General features: G+C 52.7%; 33 non-coding genes across 33 annotated transcripts; 11 read left to right on the forward strand and 22 right to left on the reverse strand.

The window, feature by feature from the left end:
• Positions 1 to 276: 276 nt before the first annotated feature.
• trnav-aac lies at positions 277 to 349 on the reverse strand. Its single transcript has one exon. It is a non-coding gene; the product is annotated as a tRNA-Val (tRNA).
• Positions 350 to 637: 288 nt separating this feature from the next.
• trnav-cac lies at positions 638 to 710 on the reverse strand. Its single transcript has one exon. It is a non-coding gene; the product is annotated as a tRNA-Val (tRNA).
• A 924-nt stretch (positions 711 to 1634) lies between these two features.
• Positions 1635 to 1706, forward strand: trnad-guc. The gene has a single exon. It is a non-coding gene; the product is annotated as a tRNA-Asp (tRNA).
• A 364-nt stretch (positions 1707 to 2070) lies between these two features.
• Positions 2071 to 2143, reverse strand: trnav-aac. The gene has a single exon. It is a non-coding gene; the product is annotated as a tRNA-Val (tRNA).
• Positions 2144 to 2432: 289 nt separating this feature from the next.
• trnav-cac lies at positions 2433 to 2505 on the reverse strand. The gene has a single exon. It is a non-coding gene; the product is annotated as a tRNA-Val (tRNA).
• Positions 2506 to 3429: 924 nt separating this feature from the next.
• trnad-guc lies at positions 3430 to 3501 on the forward strand. Its single transcript has one exon. It is a non-coding gene; the product is annotated as a tRNA-Asp (tRNA).
• A 364-nt stretch (positions 3502 to 3865) lies between these two features.
• On the reverse strand, positions 3866 to 3938 carry trnav-aac. The gene has a single exon. It is a non-coding gene; the product is annotated as a tRNA-Val (tRNA).
• Positions 3939 to 4227: 289 nt separating this feature from the next.
• Positions 4228 to 4300, reverse strand: trnav-cac. Its single transcript has one exon. It is a non-coding gene; the product is annotated as a tRNA-Val (tRNA).
• Positions 4301 to 5224: 924 nt separating this feature from the next.
• On the forward strand, positions 5225 to 5296 carry trnad-guc. The gene has a single exon. It is a non-coding gene; the product is annotated as a tRNA-Asp (tRNA).
• Positions 5297 to 5640: 344 nt separating this feature from the next.
• trnav-aac lies at positions 5641 to 5713 on the reverse strand. Its single transcript has one exon. It is a non-coding gene; the product is annotated as a tRNA-Val (tRNA).
• Positions 5714 to 6011: 298 nt separating this feature from the next.
• On the reverse strand, positions 6012 to 6084 carry trnav-cac. The gene has a single exon. It is a non-coding gene; the product is annotated as a tRNA-Val (tRNA).
• A 924-nt stretch (positions 6085 to 7008) lies between these two features.
• trnad-guc lies at positions 7009 to 7080 on the forward strand. Its single transcript has one exon. It is a non-coding gene; the product is annotated as a tRNA-Asp (tRNA).
• A 344-nt stretch (positions 7081 to 7424) lies between these two features.
• On the reverse strand, positions 7425 to 7497 carry trnav-aac. Its single transcript has one exon. It is a non-coding gene; the product is annotated as a tRNA-Val (tRNA).
• A 288-nt stretch (positions 7498 to 7785) lies between these two features.
• On the reverse strand, positions 7786 to 7858 carry trnav-cac. Its single transcript has one exon. It is a non-coding gene; the product is annotated as a tRNA-Val (tRNA).
• Positions 7859 to 8782: 924 nt separating this feature from the next.
• trnad-guc lies at positions 8783 to 8854 on the forward strand. Its single transcript has one exon. It is a non-coding gene; the product is annotated as a tRNA-Asp (tRNA).
• A 364-nt stretch (positions 8855 to 9218) lies between these two features.
• Positions 9219 to 9291, reverse strand: trnav-aac. The gene has a single exon. It is a non-coding gene; the product is annotated as a tRNA-Val (tRNA).
• A 289-nt stretch (positions 9292 to 9580) lies between these two features.
• trnav-cac lies at positions 9581 to 9653 on the reverse strand. The gene has a single exon. It is a non-coding gene; the product is annotated as a tRNA-Val (tRNA).
• Positions 9654 to 10577: 924 nt separating this feature from the next.
• trnad-guc lies at positions 10578 to 10649 on the forward strand. The gene has a single exon. It is a non-coding gene; the product is annotated as a tRNA-Asp (tRNA).
• Positions 10650 to 10993: 344 nt separating this feature from the next.
• Positions 10994 to 11066, reverse strand: trnav-aac. Its single transcript has one exon. It is a non-coding gene; the product is annotated as a tRNA-Val (tRNA).
• A 299-nt stretch (positions 11067 to 11365) lies between these two features.
• On the reverse strand, positions 11366 to 11438 carry trnav-cac. The gene has a single exon. It is a non-coding gene; the product is annotated as a tRNA-Val (tRNA).
• Positions 11439 to 12362: 924 nt separating this feature from the next.
• On the forward strand, positions 12363 to 12434 carry trnad-guc. Its single transcript has one exon. It is a non-coding gene; the product is annotated as a tRNA-Asp (tRNA).
• Positions 12435 to 12778: 344 nt separating this feature from the next.
• trnav-aac lies at positions 12779 to 12851 on the reverse strand. Its single transcript has one exon. It is a non-coding gene; the product is annotated as a tRNA-Val (tRNA).
• A 288-nt stretch (positions 12852 to 13139) lies between these two features.
• Positions 13140 to 13212, reverse strand: trnav-cac. The gene has a single exon. It is a non-coding gene; the product is annotated as a tRNA-Val (tRNA).
• A 924-nt stretch (positions 13213 to 14136) lies between these two features.
• Positions 14137 to 14208, forward strand: trnad-guc. Its single transcript has one exon. It is a non-coding gene; the product is annotated as a tRNA-Asp (tRNA).
• Positions 14209 to 14552: 344 nt separating this feature from the next.
• Positions 14553 to 14624, reverse strand: trnav-cac. Its single transcript has one exon. It is a non-coding gene; the product is annotated as a tRNA-Val (tRNA).
• A 924-nt stretch (positions 14625 to 15548) lies between these two features.
• On the forward strand, positions 15549 to 15620 carry trnad-guc. The gene has a single exon. It is a non-coding gene; the product is annotated as a tRNA-Asp (tRNA).
• Positions 15621 to 15967: 347 nt separating this feature from the next.
• trnav-aac lies at positions 15968 to 16040 on the reverse strand. Its single transcript has one exon. It is a non-coding gene; the product is annotated as a tRNA-Val (tRNA).
• A 290-nt stretch (positions 16041 to 16330) lies between these two features.
• trnav-cac lies at positions 16331 to 16403 on the reverse strand. Its single transcript has one exon. It is a non-coding gene; the product is annotated as a tRNA-Val (tRNA).
• Positions 16404 to 17327: 924 nt separating this feature from the next.
• On the forward strand, positions 17328 to 17399 carry trnad-guc. Its single transcript has one exon. It is a non-coding gene; the product is annotated as a tRNA-Asp (tRNA).
• Positions 17400 to 17746: 347 nt separating this feature from the next.
• Positions 17747 to 17819, reverse strand: trnav-aac. Its single transcript has one exon. It is a non-coding gene; the product is annotated as a tRNA-Val (tRNA).
• A 288-nt stretch (positions 17820 to 18107) lies between these two features.
• Positions 18108 to 18180, reverse strand: trnav-cac. Its single transcript has one exon. It is a non-coding gene; the product is annotated as a tRNA-Val (tRNA).
• A 924-nt stretch (positions 18181 to 19104) lies between these two features.
• Positions 19105 to 19176, forward strand: trnad-guc. The gene has a single exon. It is a non-coding gene; the product is annotated as a tRNA-Asp (tRNA).
• A 347-nt stretch (positions 19177 to 19523) lies between these two features.
• On the reverse strand, positions 19524 to 19596 carry trnav-aac. Its single transcript has one exon. It is a non-coding gene; the product is annotated as a tRNA-Val (tRNA).
• Positions 19597 to 19836: the final 240 nt, after the last annotated feature.

Consider the following 19836-nt stretch of genomic DNA (forward strand, 5'->3'; position numbering starts at 1 on the left):
TCCTCCTCCTGTCCAACAGAGCGATACGGCCAGGACATGGGCCTGCCGCGTTCCCGTGCAGAAATGAGAAAATCCGCTGGGCAGAAAGCATGACTGGAAGCGGTTATTAGACATGACTATGACTATGACGGTGACTCCTTTATCCCTCGTGCCTCCGTTAGCTCCATGCGGTTTTCTATGGTTTGACGCGGCGCTGCATACCGCCCAGTGTGCTGCTGGACTGAATCTCCGTCGTTTGATTTTATTCACGACTCAGAGTGAGCATAAACAGAGGAGTGTTTCCGCCCGGTTTCGAACCGGGGACCTTTCGCGTGTTAGGCGAACGTGATAACCACTACACTACGGAAACTGTGAAAAGCTTGGCACCGTTCACGCGGGTGGCTCAAAGCACTTGACCCCCCCCCCCGACATGTCTTCAATTGCTTGAGCATATCCAAACATTTCAAATACAGGAGGTCGTCCTTGCTTTTGGGCAACGTCGAGGATGGTTTGAAAACAAACAAAAGCGACACAGAATAAGACATAACCAAGTTCTCCGCTGACATTGGAGCACCAAACTTTAAGTCTACGCGTCCTTCTCACTGCTAATATGAGACAGCACAGTTTGATTCAGTTACTCCGTGTGAACACAAATAAGTGTTTCCGCCCGGTTTCGAACCGGGGACCTTTCGCGTGTGAGGCGAACGTGATAACCACTACACTACGGAAACTGTGAAAAAGGTGGGCCGCGGCCTCCGGGGCCAGTTAAAGCATTTGCGCACACTGACCTCCAGACGTGTCTTCCAATCGCTTGACCACATCCAGACATTTCAAATGCAGGACATCACTCGTGCGCGCAGCGTTAAGGATCGGTAAAAAGACAAAGGAAAGAAAAGGGTGATACAAAATCAGACGAGACAAGCACTCGTGCCGCGGCATTGGAGACATTTCAGTGAACCGTCAATGGAGACTGTCCTCAGAGAAGCGACAGAATCAGTCGTTTCGTCAGTAGCAAAACCCAGATGTAAATGTCAAGGCCTCAACTCTACAACTTTCACTCCGTTTTCTGCCACGATAGCTGCATGGCTGTACGGATGGCAGCGTGGGTCGGTACACCACTTTGGCCCAGACTTAAATATCTCAACGACTGTTGGATGGATTGCAAGGAAATTGCAGTCCAGACATTCATCCCTGGTCCCCAGAGGATGAATCCTACTGACTGTGGTGATCCTCTTCACTTTTCCCCCAGTGCCACCGTGAGGTCGACATTTGTGGCCCAGAGTGAAGTATCTGGACAACCGTTAGATGGATTGCCGTGAGAGTTGGGACAGAGCTTCACGGTCCCCACAGGATGCGTTCTAAGCACTTTGGTCACCCTCTGACGTTTTCTCCAGCGCCAGCAGAAGCTGAGGATTTCACTTGTGATATATGTGAACACCTGCTCGATGGGTTGGCCCAAAATTTGGTAGAGACATTCGTGGCTCCCGAGCGATGCGTTCCGATGGCTTCGGCGATCCTTTGCCTTCTCCCCTGGCGCCACCATGAGGTTGACATGCGACTTCTCCGTTCAAACATCTGGATGACCGCTGGAGCGTTCCCCGTAAAGGTGGGAACCGCCCCACCGGCCCGCTGACGTGCCGAGAGTGGTGCAGCCGTCCTCGTTAGTATAGTGGACAGTATCTCCGCCTGTCACGCGGAAGACCGGGGTTCGATTCCCCGACGGGGAGAGTTGACTTTTCTGCCAGCTGCCGATTGTTCACCGGGCCAGACAAAAGCAATACACCAGCAGCACCATGCGTGCTCCTCCTCCTGTCCAACAGAGCGATACGGCCAGGACATGGGCCTGCCGCGTTCCCGTGCAGAAATGAGAAAATCGGCTGGGCAGAAAGCATGACTGGAAACCGCTTCCAGTCATGCTTTCTGCCCAGCCGACATGACTATGTCGGTGACTCCTTTATCCCTCGTGCCTCCGTTAGCTCCATGCGGTTTTCTATGGTTTGACGCGGCGCTGCATACCGCCCAGTGTGCTGCTGGACTGAATCTCCGTCGTTTGATTTTATTCACGACTCAGAGTGAGCATAAACAGAGGAGTGTTTCCGCCCGGTTTCGAACCGGGGACCTTTCGCGTGTTAGGCGAACGTGATAACCACTACACTACGGAAACTGTGAAAAGCTTGGCACCGTTCACGCGGGTGGCTCAAAGCACTTGACCCCCCCCCCCCGACATGTCTTCAATTGCTTGAGCATATCCAAACATTTCAAATACAGGAGGTCGTCCTTGCTTTTGGGCAACGTCGAGGATGGTTTGAAAACAAACAAAAGCGACACAGAATAAGACATAACCAAGTTCTCCGCTGACATTGGAGCACCAAACTTTAAGTCTACACGTCCTTCTCACTGCTAATATGAGACAGCACAGTTTGATTCAGTTACTCCGTGTGAACACAAAGAAGTGTTTCCGCCCGGTTTCGAACCGGGGACCTTTCGCGTGTGAGGCGAACGTGATAACCACTACACTACGGAAACTGTGAAAAAGGTGGGCCGCGGCCTCCGGGGCCAGTTAAAGCATTCGTGCACACTGACCTCCAGACGTGTCTTCCAATCGCTTGACCACATCCAGACATTTCAAATGCAGGACATCACTCGTGCGCGCAGCGTTAAGGATCGGTAAAAAGACAAAGGAAAGAAAAGGGTGATACAAAATCAGACGAGACAAGCACTCGTGCCGCGGCATTGGAGACATTTCAGTGAACCGTCAATGGAGACTGTCCTCAGAGAAGCGACAGAATCAGTCGTTTCGGCAGTAGCAAAACCCAGATGTAAATGTCAAGGCCTCAACTCTACAACTTTCACTCCGTTTTCTGCCACCATAGCTGCATGGCTGTACGGATGGCAGCGTGGGTCGGTACACCACTTTGGCCCAGACTTAAATATCTCAACGACTGTTGGATGGATTGCAAGGAAATTGCAGTCCAGACATTCATCCCTGGTCCCCAGAGGATGAATCCTACTGACTGTGGTGATCCTCTTCACTTTTCCCCCAGTGCCACCGTGAGGTCGACATTTGTGGCCCAGAGTGAAGTATCTGGACAACCGTTAGATGGATTGCCGTGAGAGTTGGGACAGAGCTTCACGGTCCCCACAGGATGCGTTCTAAGCACTTTGGTCACCCTCTGACGTTTTCTCCAGCGCCAGCAGAAGCTGAGGATTTCACTTGTGATATATGTGAACACCTGCTCGATGGGTTGGCCCAAAATTTGGTACAGACATTCGTGGCTCCCGAGCGATGCGTTCCGATGGCTTCGGCGATCCTTTGCCTTCTCCCCTGGCGCCACCATGAGGTTGACATGCGACTTCTCCGTTCAAACATCTGGATGACCGCTGGAGCGTTCCCCGTAAAGGTGGGAACCGCCCCACCGGCCCGCTGACGTGCCGAGAGTGGTGCAGCCGTCCTCGTTAGTATAGTGGACAGTATCTCCGCCTGTCACGCGGAAGACCGGGGTTCGATTCCCCGACGGGGAGAGTTGACTTTTCTGCCAGCTGCCGATTGTTCACCGGGCCAGACAAAAGCAATACACCAGCAGCACCATGCGTGCTCCTCCTCCTGTCCAACAGAGCGATACGGCCAGGACATGGGCCTGCCGCGTTCCCGTGCAGAAATGAGAAAATCGGCTGGGCAGAAAGCATGACTGGAAACCGCTTCCAGTCATGCTTTCTGCCCAGCCGACATGACTATGTCGGTGACTCCTTTATCCCTCGTGCCTCCGTTAGCTCCATGCGGTTTTCTATGGTTTGACGCGGCGCTGCATACCGCCCAGTGTGCTGCTGGACTGAATCTCCGTCGTTTGATTTTATTCACGACTCAGAGTGAGCATAAACAGAGGAGTGTTTCCGCCCGGTTTCGAACCGGGGACCTTTCGCGTGTTAGGCGAACGTGATAACCACTACACTACGGAAACTGTGAAAAGCTTGGCACCGTTCACGCGGGTGGCTCAAAGCACTTGACCCCCCCCCCCCGACATGTCTTCAATTGCTTGAGCATATCCAAACATTTCAAATACAGGAGGTCGTCCTTGCTTTTGGGCAACGTCGAGGATGGTTTGAAAACAAACAAAAGCGACACAGAATAAGACATAACCAAGTTCTCCGCTGACATTGGAGCACCAAACTTTAAGTCTACACGTCCTTCTCACTGCTAATATGAGACAGCACAGTTTGATTCAGTTACTCCGTGTGAACACAAAGAAGTGTTTCCGCCCGGTTTCGAACCGGGGACCTTTCGCGTGTGAGGCGAACGTGATAACCACTACACTACGGAAACTGTGAAAAAGGTGGGCCGCGGCCTCCGGGGCCAGTTAAAGCATTCGTGCACACTGACCTCCAGACGTGTCTTCCAATCGCTTGACCACATCCAGACATTTCAAATGCAGGACATCACTCGTGCGCGCAGCGTTAAGGATCGGTAAAAAGACAAAGGAAAGAAAAGGGTGATACAAAATCAGACGAGACAAGCACTCGTGCCGCGGCATTGGAGACATTTCAGTGAACCGTCAATGGAGACTGTCCTCAGAGAAGCGACAGAATCAGTCGTTTCGGCAGTAGCAAAACCCAGATGTAAATGTCAAGGCCTCAACTCTACAACTTTCACTCCGTTTTCTGCCACCATAGCTGCATGGCTGTACGGATGGCAGCGTGGGTCGGTACACCACTTTGGCCCAGACTTAAATATCTCAACGACTGTTGGATGGATTGCAAGGAAATTGCAGTCCAGACATTCATCCCTGGTCCCCAGAGGATGAATCCTACTGACTGTGGTGATCCTCTTCACTTTTCCCCCAGTGCCACCGTGAGGTCGACATTTGTGGCCCAGAGTGAAGTATCTGGACAACCGTTAGATGGATTGCCGTGAGAGTTGGGACAGAGCTTCACGGTCCCCACAGGATGCGTTCTAAGCACTTTGGTCACCCTCTGACGTTTTCTCCAGCGCCAGCAGAAGCTGAGGATTTCACTTGTGATATATGTGAACACCTGCTCGATGGGTTGGCCCAAAATTTGGTACAGACATTCGTGGCTCCCGAGCGATGCGTTCCGATGGCTTCGGCGATCCTTTGCCTTCTCCCCTGGCGCCACCATGAGGTTGACATGCGACTTCTCCGTTCAAACATCTGGATGACCGCTGGAGCGTTCCCCGTAAAGGTGGGAACCGCCCCACCGGCCCGCTGACGTGCCGAGAGTGGTGCAGCCGTCCTCGTTAGTATAGTGGACAGTATCTCCGCCTGTCACGCGGAAGACCGGGGTTCGATTCCCCGACGGGGAGAGTTGACTTTTCTGCCAGCTGCCGATTGTTCACCGGGCCAGACAAAAGCAATACACCAGCAGCACCATGCGTGCTCCTCCTCCTGTCCAACAGAGCGATACGGCCAGGACATGGGCCTGCCGCGTTCCCGTGCAGAAATGAGAAAATCGGCTGGGCAGAAAGCATGACTGGAAGCGGTTATTAGACATGACTATGACGGTGACTCCTTTATCCCTCGTGCCTCCGTTAGCTCCATGCGGTTTTCTATGGTTTGACGCGGCGCTGCATACCGCCCAGTGTGCTGCTGGTGTGAATCTCCGTCGTTTGATTTTATTCACGACTCAGAGTGAGCATAAACAGAGGAGTGTTTCCGCCCGGTTTCGAACCGGGGACCTTTCGCGTGTTAGGCGAACGTGATAACCACTACACTACGGAAACTGTGAAAAGCTTGGCACCGTTCACGCGGGTGGCTCAAAGCACTTGACCCCCCCCCCCCCCCCCCCCCGACATGTCTTCAATTGCTTGAGCATATCCAAACATTTCAAATACAGGAGGTCGTCCTTGCTTTTGGGCAACGTCGAGGATGGTTTGAAAACAAACAAAAGCGACACAGAATAAGACATAACCAAGTTCTCCGCTGACATTGGAGCACCAAACTTTAAGTCTACGCGTCCTTCTCACTGCTAATATGAGACAGCACAGTTTGATTCAGTTACTCCGTGTGAACACAAAGAAGTGTTTCCGCCCGGTTTCGAACCGGGGACCTTTCGCGTGTGAGGCGAACGTGATAACCACTACACTACGGAAACTGTGAAAAAGGTGGGCCGCGGCCTCCGGGGCCAGTTAAAGCATTCGTGCACACTGACCTCCAGACGTGTCTTCCAATCGCTTGACCACATCCAGACATTTCAAATGCAGGACATCACTCGTGCGCGCAGCGTTAAGGATCGGTAAAAAGACAAAGGAAAGAAAAGGGTGATACAAAATCAGACGAGACAAGCACTCGTGCCGCGGCATTGGAGACATTTCAGTGAACCGTCAATGGAGACTGTCCTCAGAGAAGCGACAGAATCAGTCGTTTCGGCAGTAGCAAAACCCAGATGTAAATGTCAAGGCCTCAACTCTACAACTTTCACTCCGTTTTCTGCCACCATAGCTGCATGGCTGTACGGATGGCAGCGTGGGTCGGTACACCACTTTGGCCCAGACTTAAATATCTCAACGACTGTTGGATGGATTGCAAGGAAATTGCAGTCCAGACATTCATCCCTGGTCCCCAGAGGATGAATCCTACTGACTGTGGTGATCCTCTTCACTTTTCCCCCAGTGCCACCGTGAGGTCGACATTTGTGGCCCAGAGTGAAGTATCTGGACAACCGTTAGATGGATTGCCGTGAGAGTTGGGACAGAGCTTCACGGTCCCCACAGGATGCGTTCTAAGCACTTTGGTCACCCTCTGACGTTTTCTCCAGCGCCAGCAGAAGCTGAGGATTTCACTTGTGATATATGTGAACACCTGCTCGATGGGTTGGCCCAAAATTTGGTACAGACATTCGTGGCTCCCGAGCGATGCGTTCCGATGGCTTCGGCGATCCTTTGCCTTCTCCCCTGGCGCCACCATGAGGTTGACATGCGACTTCTCCGTTCAAACATCTGGATGACCGCTGGAGCGTTCCCCGTAAAGGTGGGAACCGCCCCACCGGCCCGCTGACGTGCCGAGAGTGGTGCAGCCGTCCTCGTTAGTATAGTGGACAGTATCTCCGCCTGTCACGCGGAAGACCGGGGTTCGATTCCCCGACGGGGAGAGTTGACTTTTCTGCCAGCTGCCGATTGTTCACCGGGCCAGACAAAAGCAATACACCAGCAGCACCATGCGTGCTCCTCCTCCTGTCCAACAGAGCGATACGGCCAGGACATGGGCCTGCCGCGTTCCCGTGCAGAAATGAGAAAATCGGCTGGGCAGAAAGCATGACTGGAAGCGGTTATTAGACATGACTATGACGGTGACTCCTTTATCCCTCGTGCCTCCGTTAGCTCCATGCGGTTTTCTATGGTTTGACGCGGCGCTGCATACCGCCCAGTGTGCTGCTGGACTGAATCTCCGTCGTTTGATTTTATTCACGACTCAGAGTGAGCATAAACAGAGGAGTGTTTCCGCCCGGTTTCGAACCGGGGACCTTTCGCGTGTTAGGCGAACGTGATAACCACTACACTACGGAAACTATGAAAAGCTTGGCACCGTTCACGTGGGTGGCTCAAAGCACTTGACCCCCCCCCCGACATGTCTTCAATTGCTTGAGCATATCCAAACATTTCAAATACAGGAGGTCGTCCTTGCTTTTGGGCAACGTCGAGGATGGTTTGAAAAAAAAACAAAAGCGACACAGAATAAGACATAACCAATTTCTCCGCTGACATTGGAGCACCAAACTTTAAGTCTACGCGTCCTTCTCACTGCTAATATGAGACAGCACAGTTTGATTCAGTTACTCCGTGTGAACACAAAGAAGTGTTTCCGCCCGGTTTCGAACCGGGGACCTTTCGCGTGTGTGGCGAACGTGATAACCACTACACTACGGAAACTGTGAAAAAGGTGGGCCGCGGCCTCCGGGGCCAGTTAAAGCATTCGTGCACACTGACCTCCAGACGTGTCTTCCAATCGCTTGACCACATCCAGACATTTCAAATGCAGGACATCACTCGTGCGCGCAGCGTTAAGGATCGGTAAAAAGACAAAGGAAAGAAAAGGGTGATACAAAATCAGACGAGACAAGCACTCGTGCCGCGGCATTGGAGACATTTCAGTGAACCGTCAATGGAGACTGTCCTCAGAGAAGCGACAGAATCAGTCGTTTCGGCAGTAGCAAAACCCAGATGTAAATGTCAAGGCCTCAACTCTACAACTTTCACTCCGTTTTCTGCCACCATAGCTGCATGGCTGTACGGATGGCAGCGTGGGTCGGTACACCACTTTGGCCCAGACTTAAATATCTCAACGACTGTTGGATGGATTGCAAGGAAATTGCAGTCCAGACATTCATCCCTGGTCCCCAGAGGATGAATCCTACTGACTGTGGTGATCCTCTTCACTTTTCCCCCAGTGCCACCGTGAGGTCGACATTTGTGGCCCAGAGTGAAGTATCTGGACAACCGTTAGATGGATTGCCGTGAGAGTTGGGACAGAGCTTCACGGTCCCCACAGGATGCGTTCTAAGCACTTTGGTCACCCTCTGACGTTTTCTCCAGCGCCAGCAGAAGCTGAGGATTTCACTTGTGATATATGTGAACACCTGCTCGATGGGTTGGCCCAAAATTTGGTACAGACATTCGTGGCTCCCGAGCGATGCGTTCCGATGGCTTCGGCGATCCTTTGCCTTCTCCCCTGGCGCCACCATGAGGTTGACATGCGACTTCTCCGTTCAAACATCTGGATGACCGCTGGAGCGTTCCCCGTAAAGGTGGGAACCGCCCCACCGGCCCGCTGACGTGCCGAGAGTGGTGCAGCCGTCCTCGTTAGTATAGTGGACAGTATCTCCGCCTGTCACGCGGAAGACCGGGGTTCGATTCCCCGACGGGGAGAGTTGACTTTTCTGCCAGCTGCCGATTGTTCACCGGGCCAGACAAAAGCAATACACCAGCAGCACCATGCGTGCTCCTCCTCCTGTCCAACAGAGCGATACGGCCAGGACATGGGCCTGCCGCGTTCCCGTGCAGAAATGAGAAAATCGGCTGGGCAGAAAGCATGACTGGAAACCGCTTCCAGTCATGCTTTCTGCCCAGCCGACATGACTATGTCGGTGACTCCTTTATCCCTCGTGCCTCCGTTAGCTCCATGCGGTTTTCTATGGTTTGACGCGGCGCTGCATACCGCCCAGTGTGCTGCTGGACTGAATCTCCGTCGTTTGATTTTATTCACGACTCAGAGTGAGCATAAACAGAGGAGTGTTTCCGCCCGGTTTCGAACCGGGGACCTTTCGCGTGTTAGGCGAACGTGATAACCACTACACTACGGAAACTGTGAAAAGCTTGGCACCGTTCACGCGGGTGGCTCAAAGCACTTGACCCCCCCCCCCCGACATGTCTTCAATTGCTTGAGCATATCCAAACATTTCAAATACAGGAGGTCGTCCTTGCTTTTGGGCAACGTCGAGGATGGTTTGAAAACAAACAAAAGCGACACAGAATAAGACATAACCAAGTTCTCCGCTGACATTGGAGCACCAAACTTTAAGTCTACACGTCCTTCTCACTGCTAATATGAGACAGCACAGTTTGATTCAGTTACTCCGTGTGAACACAAAGAAGTGTTTCCGCCCGGTTTCGAACCGGGGACCTTTCGCGTGTGAGGCGAACGTGATAACCACTACACTACGGAAACTGTGAAAAAGGTGGGCCGCGGCCTCCGGGGCCAGTTAAAGCATTCGTGCACACTGACCTCCAGACGTGTCTTCCAATCGCTTGACCACATCCAGACATTTCAAATGCAGGACATCACTCGTGCGCGCAGCGTTAAGGATCGGTAAAAAGACAAAGGAAAGAAAAGGGTGATACAAAATCAGACGAGACAAGCACTCGTGCCGCGGCATTGGAGACATTTCAGTGAACCGTCAATGGAGACTGTCCTCAGAGAAGCGACAGAATCAGTCGTTTCGGCAGTAGCAAAACCCAGATGTAAATGTCAAGGCCTCAACTCTACAACTTTCACTCCGTTTTCTGCCACCATAGCTGCATGGCTGTACGGATGGCAGCGTGGGTCGGTACACCACTTTGGCCCAGACTTAAATATCTCAACGACTGTTGGATGGATTGCAAGGAAATTGCAGTCCAGACATTCATCCCTGGTCCCCAGAGGATGAATCCTACTGACTGTGGTGATCCTCTTCACTTTTCCCCCAGTGCCACCGTGAGGTCGACATTTGTGGCCCAGAGTGAAGTATCTGGACAACCGTTAGATGGATTGCCGTGAGAGTTGGGACAGAGCTTCACGGTCCCCACAGGATGCGTTCTAAGCACTTTGGTCACCCTCTGACGTTTTCTCCAGCGCCAGCAGAAGCTGAGGATTTCACTTGTGATATATGTGAACACCTGCTCGATGGGTTGGCCCAAAATTTGGTACAGACATTCGTGGCTCCCGAGCGATGCGTTCCGATGGCTTCGGCGATCCTTTGCCTTCTCCCCTGGCGCCACCATGAGGTTGACATGCGACTTCTCCGTTCAAACATCTGGATGACCGCTGGAGCGTTCCCCGTAAAGGTGGGAACCGCCCCACCGGCCCGCTGACGTGCCGAGAGTGGTGCAGCCGTCCTCGTTAGTATAGTGGACAGTATCTCCGCCTGTCACGCGGAAGACCGGGGTTCGATTCCCCGACGGGGAGAGTTGACTTTTCTGCCAGCTGCCGATTGTTCACCGGGCCAGACAAAAGCAATACACCAGCAGCACCATGCGTGCTCCTCCTCCTGTCCAACAGAGCGATACGGCCAGGACATGGGCCTGCCGCGTTCCCGTGCAGAAATGAGAAAATCGGCTGGGCAGAAAGCATGACTGGAAGCGGTTATTAGACATGACTATGACGGTGACTCCTTTATCCCTCGTGCCTCCGTTAGCTCCATGCGGTTTTCTATGGTTTGACGCGGCGCTGCATACCGCCCAGTGTGCTGCTGGTGTGAATCTCCGTCGTTTGATTTTATTCACGACTCAGAGTGAGCATAAACAGAGGAGTGTTTCCGCCCGGTTTCGAACCGGGGACCTTTCGCGTGTTAGGCGAACGTGATAACCACTACACTACGGAAACTGTGGAAAGCTTGGCACCGTTCACGCGGGTGGCTCAAAGCACTTGACCCCCCCCCCCCCCCCCCCCCCGACATGTCTTCAATTGCTTGAGCATATCCAAACATTTCAAATACAGGAGGTCGTCCTTGCTTTTGGGCAACGTCGAGGATGGTTTGAAAACAAACAAAAGCGACACAGAATAAGACATAACCAAGTTCTCCGCTGACATTGGAGCACCAAACTTTAAGTCTACGCGTCCTTCTCACTGCTAATATGAGACAGCACAGTTTGATTCAGTTACTCCGTGTGAACACAAAGAAGTGTTTCCGCCCGGTTTCGAACCGGGGACCTTTCGCGTGTGAGGCGAACGTGATAACCACTACACTACGGAAACTGTGAAAAAGGTGGGCCGCGGCCTCCGGGGCCAGTTAAAGCATTCGTGCACACTGACCTCCAGACGTGTCTTCCAATCGCTTGACCACATCCAGACATTTCAAATGCAGGACATCACTCGTGCGCGCAGCGTTAAGGATCGGTAAAAAGACAAAGGAAAGAAAAGGGTGATACAAAATCAGACGAGACAAGCACTCGTGCCGCGGCATTGGAGACATTTCAGTGAACCGTCAATGGAGACTGTCCTCAGAGAAGCGACAGAATCAGTCGTTTCGGCAGTAGCAAAACCCAGATGTAAATGTCAAGGCCTCAACTCTACAACTTTCACTCCGTTTTCTGCCACCATAGCTGCATGGCTGTACGGATGGCAGCGTGGGTCGGTACACCACTTTGGCCCAGACTTAAATATCTCAACGACTGTTGGATGGATTGCAAGGAAATTGCAGTCCAGACATTCATCCCTGGTCCCCAGAGGATGAATCCTACTGACTGTGGTGATCCTCTTCACTTTTCCCCCAGTGCCACCGTGAGGTCGACATTTGTGGCCCAGAGTGAAGTATCTGGACAACCGTTAGATGGATTGCCGTGAGAGTTGGGACAGAGCTTCACGGTCCCCACAGGATGCGTTCTAAGCACTTTGGTCACCCTCTGACGTTTTCTCCAGCGCCAGCAGAAGCTGAGGATTTCACTTGTGATATATGTGAACACCTGCTCGATGGGTTGGCCCAAAATTTGGTACAGACATTCGTGGCTCCCGAGCGATGCGTTCCGATGGCTTCGGCGATCCTTTGCCTTCTCCCCTGGCGCCACCATGAGGTTGACATGCGACTTCTCCGTTCAAACATCTGGATGACCGCTGGAGCGTTCCCCGTAAAGGTGGGAACCGCCCCACCGGCCCGCTGACGTGCCGAGAGTGGTGCAGCCGTCCTCGTTAGTATAGTGGACAGTATCTCCGCCTGTCACGCGGAAGACCGGGGTTCGATTCCCCGACGGGGAGAGTTGACTTTTCTGCCAGCTGCCGATTGTTCACCGGGCCAGACAAAAGCAATACACCAGCAGCACCATGCGTGCTCCTCCTCCTGTCCAACAGAGCGATACGGCCAGGACATGGGCCTGCCGCGTTCCCGTGCAGAAATGAGAAAATCGGCTGGGCAGAAAGCATGACTGGAAGCGGTTATTAGACATGACTATGACGGTGACTCCTTTATCCCTCGTGCCTCCGTTAGCTCCATGCGGTTTTCTATGGTTTGACGCGGCGCTGCATACCGCCCAGTGTGCTGCTGGACTGAATCTCCGTCGTTTGATTTTATTCACGACTCAGAGTGAGCATAAACAGAGGAGTGTTTCCGCCCGGTTTCGAACCGGGGACCTTTCGCGTGTTAGGCGAACGTGATAACCACTACACTACGGAAACTATGAAAAGCTTGGCACCGTTCACGTGGGTGGCTCAAAGCACTTGACCCCCCCCCCGACATGTCTTCAATTGCTTGAGCATATCCAAACATTTCAAATACAGGAGGTCGTCCTTGCTTTTGGGCAACGTCGAGGATGGTTTGAAAAAAAAACAAAAGCGACACAGAATAAGACATAACCAATTTCTCCGCTGACATTGGAGCACCAAACTTTAAGTCTACGCGTCCTTCTCACTGCTAATATGAGACAGCACAGTTTGATTCAGTTACTCCGTGTGAACACAAAGAAGTGTTTCCGCCCGGTTTCGAACCGGGGACCTTTCGCGTGTGTGGCGAACGTGATAACCACTACACTACGGAAACTGTGAAAAAGGTGGGCCGCGGCCTCCGGGGCCAGTTAAAGCATTCGTGCACACTGACCTCCAGACGTGTCTTCCAATCGCTTGACCACATCCAGACATTTCAAATGCAGGACATCACTCGTGCGCGCAGCGTTAAGGATCGGTAAAAAGACAAAGGAAAGAAAAGGGTGATACAAAATCAGACGAGACAAGCACTCGTGCCGCGGCATTGGAGACATTTCAGTGAACCGTCAATGGAGACTGTCCTCAGAGAAGCGACAGAATCAGTCGTTTCGGCAGTAGCAAAACCCAGATGTAAATGTCAAGGCCTCAACTCTACAACTTTCACTCCGTTTTCTGCCACCATAGCTGCATGGCTGTACGGATGGCAGCGTGGGTCGGTACACCACTTTGGCCCAGACTTAAATATCTCAACGACTGTTGGATGGATTGCAAGGAAATTGCAGTCCAGACATTCATCCCTGGTCCCCAGAGGATGAATCCTACTGACTGTGGTGATCCTCTTCACTTTTCCCCCAGTGCCACCGTGAGGTCGACATTTGTGGCCCAGAGTGAAGTATCTGGACAACCGTTAGATGGATTGCCGTGAGAGTTGGGACAGAGCTTCACGGTCCCCACAGGATGCGTTCTAAGCACTTTGGTCACCCTCTGACGTTTTCTCCAGCGCCAGCAGAAGCTGAGGATTTCACTTGTGATATATGTGAACACCTGCTCGATGGGTTGGCCCAAAATTTGGTACAGACATTCGTGGCTCCCGAGCGATGCGTTCCGATGGCTTCGGCGATCCTTTGCCTTCTCCCCTGGCGCCACCATGAGGTTGACATGCGACTTCTCCGTTCAAACATCTGGATGACCGCTGGAGCGTTCCCCGTAAAGGTGGGAACCGCCCCACCGGCCCGCTGACGTGCCGAGAGTGGTGCAGCCGTCCTCGTTAGTATAGTGGACAGTATCTCCGCCTGTCACGCGGAAGACCGGGGTTCGATTCCCCGACGGGGAGAGTTGACTTTTCTGCCAGCTGCCGATTGTTCACCGGGCCAGACAAAAGCAATACACCAGCAGCACCATGCGTGCTCCTCCTCCTGTCCAACAGAGCGATACGGCCAGGACATGGGCCTGCCGCGTTCCCGTGCAGAAATGAGAAAATCGGCTGGGCAGAAAGCATGACTGGAAGCGGTTATTAGACATGACTATGACGGTGACTCCTTTATCCCTCGTGCCTCCGTTAGCTCCATGCGGTTTTCTATGGTTTGACGCGGCGCTGCATACCGCCCAGTGTGCTGCTGGACTGAATCTCCGTCGTTTGATTTTATTCACGACTCAGAGTGAGCATAAACAGAGGAGTGTTTCCGCCCGGTTTCGAACGGGGACCTTTCGCGTGTGAGGCAAACGTGATAACCACTACACTACGGAAACTGTGAAAAAGGTGGGCCGCGGCCTCCGGGGCCACTTAAAGCATTCGTGCACACTGACCTCCAGACGTGTCTTCCAATCGCTTGACCACATCCAGACATTTCAAATGCAGGACATCACTCGTGCGCGCAGCGTTAAGGATCGGTAAAAAGACAAAGGAAAGAAAAGGGTGATACAAAATCAGACGAGACAAGCACTCGTGCTGCGGCATTGGAGACATTTCAGTGAACCGTCAATGGAGACTGTCCTCAGAGAAGCGACAGAATCAGTCGTTTCGGCAGTAGCAAAACCCAGATGTAAATGTCAAGGCCTCAACTCTACAACTTTCACTCCGTTTTCTGCCACCATAGCTGCATGGCTGTACGGATGGCAGCGTGGGTCGGTACACCACTTTGGCCCAGACTTAAATATCTCAACGACTGTTGGATGGATTGCAAGGAAATTGCAGTCCAGACATTCATCCCTGGTCCCCAGAGGATGAATCCTACTGACTGTGGTGATCCTCTTCACTTTTCCCCCAGTGCCACCGTGAGGTCGACATTTGTGGCCCAGAGTGAAGTATCTGGACAACCGTTAGATGGATTGCCGTGAGAGTTGGGACAGAGCTTCACGGTCCCCACAGGATGCGTTCTAAGCACTTTGGTCACCCTCTGACGTTTTCTCCAGCGCCAGCAGAAGCTGAGGATTTCACTTGTGATATATGTGAACACCTGCTCGATGGGTTGGCCCAAAATTTGGTAGAGACATTCGTGGCTCCCGAGCGATGCGTTCCGATGGCTTCGGCGATCCTTTGCCTTCTCCCCTGGCGCCACCATGAGGTTGACATGCGACTTCTCCGTTCAAACATCTGGATGACCGCTGGAGCGTTCCCCGTAAAGGTGGGAACCGCCCCACCGGCCCGCTGACGTGCCGAGAGTGGTGCAGCCGTCCTCGTTAGTATAGTGGACAGTATCTCCGCCTGTCACGCGGAAGACCGGGGTTCGATTCCCCGACGGGGAGAGTTGACTTTTCTGCCAGCTGCCGATTGTTCACCGGGCCAGACAAAAGCAATACACCAGCAGCACCATGCGTGCTCCTCCTCCTCCTGTCCAACAGAGCGATACGGCCAGGACATGGGCCTGCCGCGTTCCCGTGCAGAAATGAGAAAATCGGCTGGGCAGAAAGCATGACTGGAAGCGGTTATTAGACATGACTATGACGGTGACTCCTTTATCCCTCGTGCCTCCGTTAGCTCCATGCGGTTTTCTATGGTTTGACGCGGCGCTGCATACCGCCCAGTGTGCTGCTGGACTGAATCTCCGTCGTTTGATTTTATTCACGACTCAGAGTGAGCATAAACAGAGGAGTGTTTCCGCCCGGTTTCGAACCGGGGACCTTTCGCGTGTTAGGCGAACGTGATAACCACTACACTACGGAAACTGTGAAAAGCTTGGCACCGTTCACGCGGGTGGCTCAAAGCACTTGACCCCCCCCCCCCCGACATGTCTTCAATTGCTTGAGCATATCCAAACATTTCAAATACAGGAGGTCGTCCTTGCTTTTGGGCAACGTCGAGGATGGTTTGAAAACAAACAAAAGCGACACAGAATAAGACATAACCAAGTTCTCCGCTGACATTGGAGCACCAAACTTTAAGTCTACGCGTCCTTCTCACTGCTAATATGAGACAGCACAGTTTGATTCAGTTACTCCGTGTGAACACAAAGAAGTGTTTCCACCCGGTTTCGAACCGGGGACCTTTCGCGTGTGAGGCGAACGTGATAACCACTACACTACGGAAACTGTGAAAAAGGTGGGCCGCAGCCTCCGGGGCCACTTAAAGCATTCGTGCACACTGACCTCCAGACGTGTCTTCCAATCGCTTGACCACATCCAGACATTTCAAATGCAGGACATCACTCGTGCGCGCAGCGTTAAGGATCGGTAAAAAGACAAAGGAAAGAAAAGGGTGATACAAAATCAGACGAGACAAGCACTCGTGCCGCGGCATTGGAGACATTTCAGTGAACCGTCAATGGAGACTGTCCTCAGAGAAGCGACAGAATCAGTCGTTTCGGCAGTAGCAAAACCCAGATGTAAATGTCAAGGCCTCAACTCTACAACTTTCACTCCGTTTTCTGCCACCATAGCTGCATGGCTGTACGGATGGCAGCGTGGGTCGGTACACCACTTTGGCCCAGACTTAAATATCTCAACGACTGTTGGATGGATTGCAAGGAAATTGCAGTCCAGACATTCATCCCTGGTCCCCAGAGGATGAATCCTACTGACTGTGGTGATCCTCTTCACTTTTCCCCCAGTGCCACCGTGAGGTCGACATTTGTGGCCCAGAGTGAAGTATCTGGACAACCGTTAGATGGATTGCCGTGAGAGTTGGGACAGAGCTTCACGGTCCCCACAGGATGCGTTCTAAGCACTTTGGTCACCCTCTGACGTTTTCTCCAGCGCCAGCAGAAGCTGAGGATTTCACTTGTGATATATGTGAACACCTGCTCGATGGGTTGGCCCAAAATTTGGTACAGACATTCGTGGCTCCCGAGCGATGCGTTCCGATGGCTTCGGCGATCCTTTGCCTTCTCCCCTGGCGCCACCATGAGGTTGACATGCGACTTCTCCGTTCAAACATCTGGATGACCGCTGGAGCGTTCCCCGTAAAGGTGGGAACCGCCCCACCGGCCCGCTGACGTGCCGAGAGTGGTGCAGCCGTCCTCGTTAGTATAGTGGACAGTATCTCCGCCTGTCACGCGGAAGACCGGGGTTCGATTCCCCGACGGGGAGAGTTGACTTTTCTGCCAGCTGCCGATTGTTCACCGGGCCAGACAAAAGCAATACACCAGCAGCACCATGCGTGCTCCTCCTCCTCCTGTCCAACAGAGCGATACGGCCAGGACATGGGCCTGCCGCGTTCCCGTGCAGAAATGAGAAAATCGGCTGGGCAGAAAGCATGACTGGAAGCGGTTATTAGACATGACTATGACGGTGACTCCTTTATCCCTCGTGCCTCCGTTAGCTCCATGCGGTTTTCTATGGTTTGACGCGGCGCTGCATACCGCCCAGTGTGCTGCTGGACTGAATCTCCGTCGTTTGATTTTATTCACGACTCAGAGTGAGCATAAACAGAGGAGTGTTTCCGCCCGGTTTCGAACCGGGGACCTTTCGCGTGTTAGGCGAACGTGATAACCACTACACTACGGAAACTGTGAAAAGCTTGGCACCGTTCACGCGGGTGGCTCAAAGCACTTGACCCCCCCCCCCGACATGTCTTCAATTGCTTGAGCATATCCAAACATTTCAAATACAGGAGGTCGTCCTTGCTTTTGGGCAACGTCGAGGATGGTTTGAAAACAAACAAAAGCGACATAGAATAAGACATAACCAAGTTCTCCGCTGACATTGGAGCACCAAACTTTAAGTCTACGCGTCCTTCTCACTGCTAATATGAGACAGCACAGTTTGATTCAGTTACTCCGTGTGAACACAAATAAGTGTTTCCGCCCGGTTTCGAACCGGGGACCTTTCGCGTGTGAGGCGAACGTGATAACCACTACACTACGGAAACTGTGAAAAAGGTGGGCCGCGGCCTCCGGGGCCAGTTAAAGCATTCGCGCACACTGACCTCCAGACGTGTCTTCCAATCGCTTGACCACATCCAGACATTTCAAATGCAGGACATCACTCGTGCGCGCAGCGTTAAGGATCGGTAAAAAGACAAAGGAAAGAAAAGGGTGATACAAAATCAGACGAGACAAGCACTCGTGCCGCGGCATTGGAGACATTTCAGTGAACCGTCAATGGAGACTGTCCTCAGAGAAGCGACAGAATCAGTCGTTTCGGCAGTAGCAAAACCCAGATGTAAATGTCAAGGCCTCAACTCTACAACTTTCACTCCGTTTTCTGCCACGATAGCTGCATGGCTGTACGGATGGCAGCGTGGGTCGGTACACCACTTTGGCCCAGACTTAAATATCTCAACGACTGTTGGATGGATTGCAAGGAAATTGCAGTCCAGACATTCATCCCTGGTCCCCAGAGGATGAATCCTACTGACTGTGGTGATCCTCTTCACTTTTCCCCCAGTGCCACCGTGAGGTCGACATTTGTGGCCCAGAGTGAAGTATCTGGACAACCGTTAGATGGATTGCCGTGAGAGTTGGGACAGAGCTTCACGGTCCCCACAGGATGCGTTCTAAGCACTTTGGTCACCCTCTGACGTTTTCTCCAGCGCCAGCAGAAGCTGAGGATTTCACTTGTGATATATGTGAACACCTGCTCGATGGGTTGGCCCAAAATTTGGTACAGACATTCGTGGCTCCCGAGCGATGCGTTCCGATGGTTTCGGCGATCCTTTGCCTTCTCCCCTGGCGCCACCATGAGGTTGACATGCGACTTCTCCGTTCAAACATCTGGATGACCGCTGGAGCGTTCCCCGTAAAGGTGGGAACCGCCCCACCGGCCCGCTGACGTGCCGAGAGTGGTGCAGCCGTCCTCGTTAGTATAGTGGACAGTATCTCCGCCTGTCACGCGGAAGACCGGGGTTCGATTCCCCGACGGGGAGAGTTGACTTTTCTGCCAGCTGCCGATTGTTCACCGGGCCAGACAAAAGCAATACACCAGCAGCACCATGCGTGCTCCTCCTCCTCCTGTCCAACAGAGCGATACGGCCAGGACATGGGCCTGCCGCGTTCCCGTGCAGAAATGAGAAAATCGGCTGGGCAGAAAGCATGACTGGAAGCGGTTATTAGACATGACTATGACGGTGACTCCTTTATCCCTCGTGCCTCCGTTAGCTCCATGCGGTTTTCTATGGTTTGACGCGGCGCTGCATACCGCCCAGTGTGCTGCTGGACTGAATCTCCGTCGTTTGATTTTATTCACGACTCAGAGTGAGCATAAACAGAGGAGTGTTTCCGCCCGGTTTCGAACCGGGGACCTTTCGCGTGTTAGGCGAACGTGATAACCACTACACTACGGAAACTGTGAAAAGCTTGGCACCGTTCACGCGGGTGGCTCAAAGCACTTGACCCCCCCCCCCCCGACATGTCTTCAATTGCTTGAGCATATCCAAACATTTCAAATACAGGAGGTCGTCCTTGCTTTTGGGCAACGTCGAGGATGGTTTGAAAACAAACAAAAGCGACACAGAATAAGACATAACCAAGTTCTCCGCTGACATTGGAGCACCAAACTTTAAGTCTACGCGTCCTTCTCACTGCTA

This window comes from Thunnus maccoyii, chromosome 17, assembly GCF_910596095.1.
Source record: "Thunnus maccoyii chromosome 17, fThuMac1.1, whole genome shotgun sequence".
Classification (NCBI taxonomy): Eukaryota; Metazoa; Chordata; class Actinopteri; order Scombriformes; family Scombridae; genus Thunnus; species Thunnus maccoyii.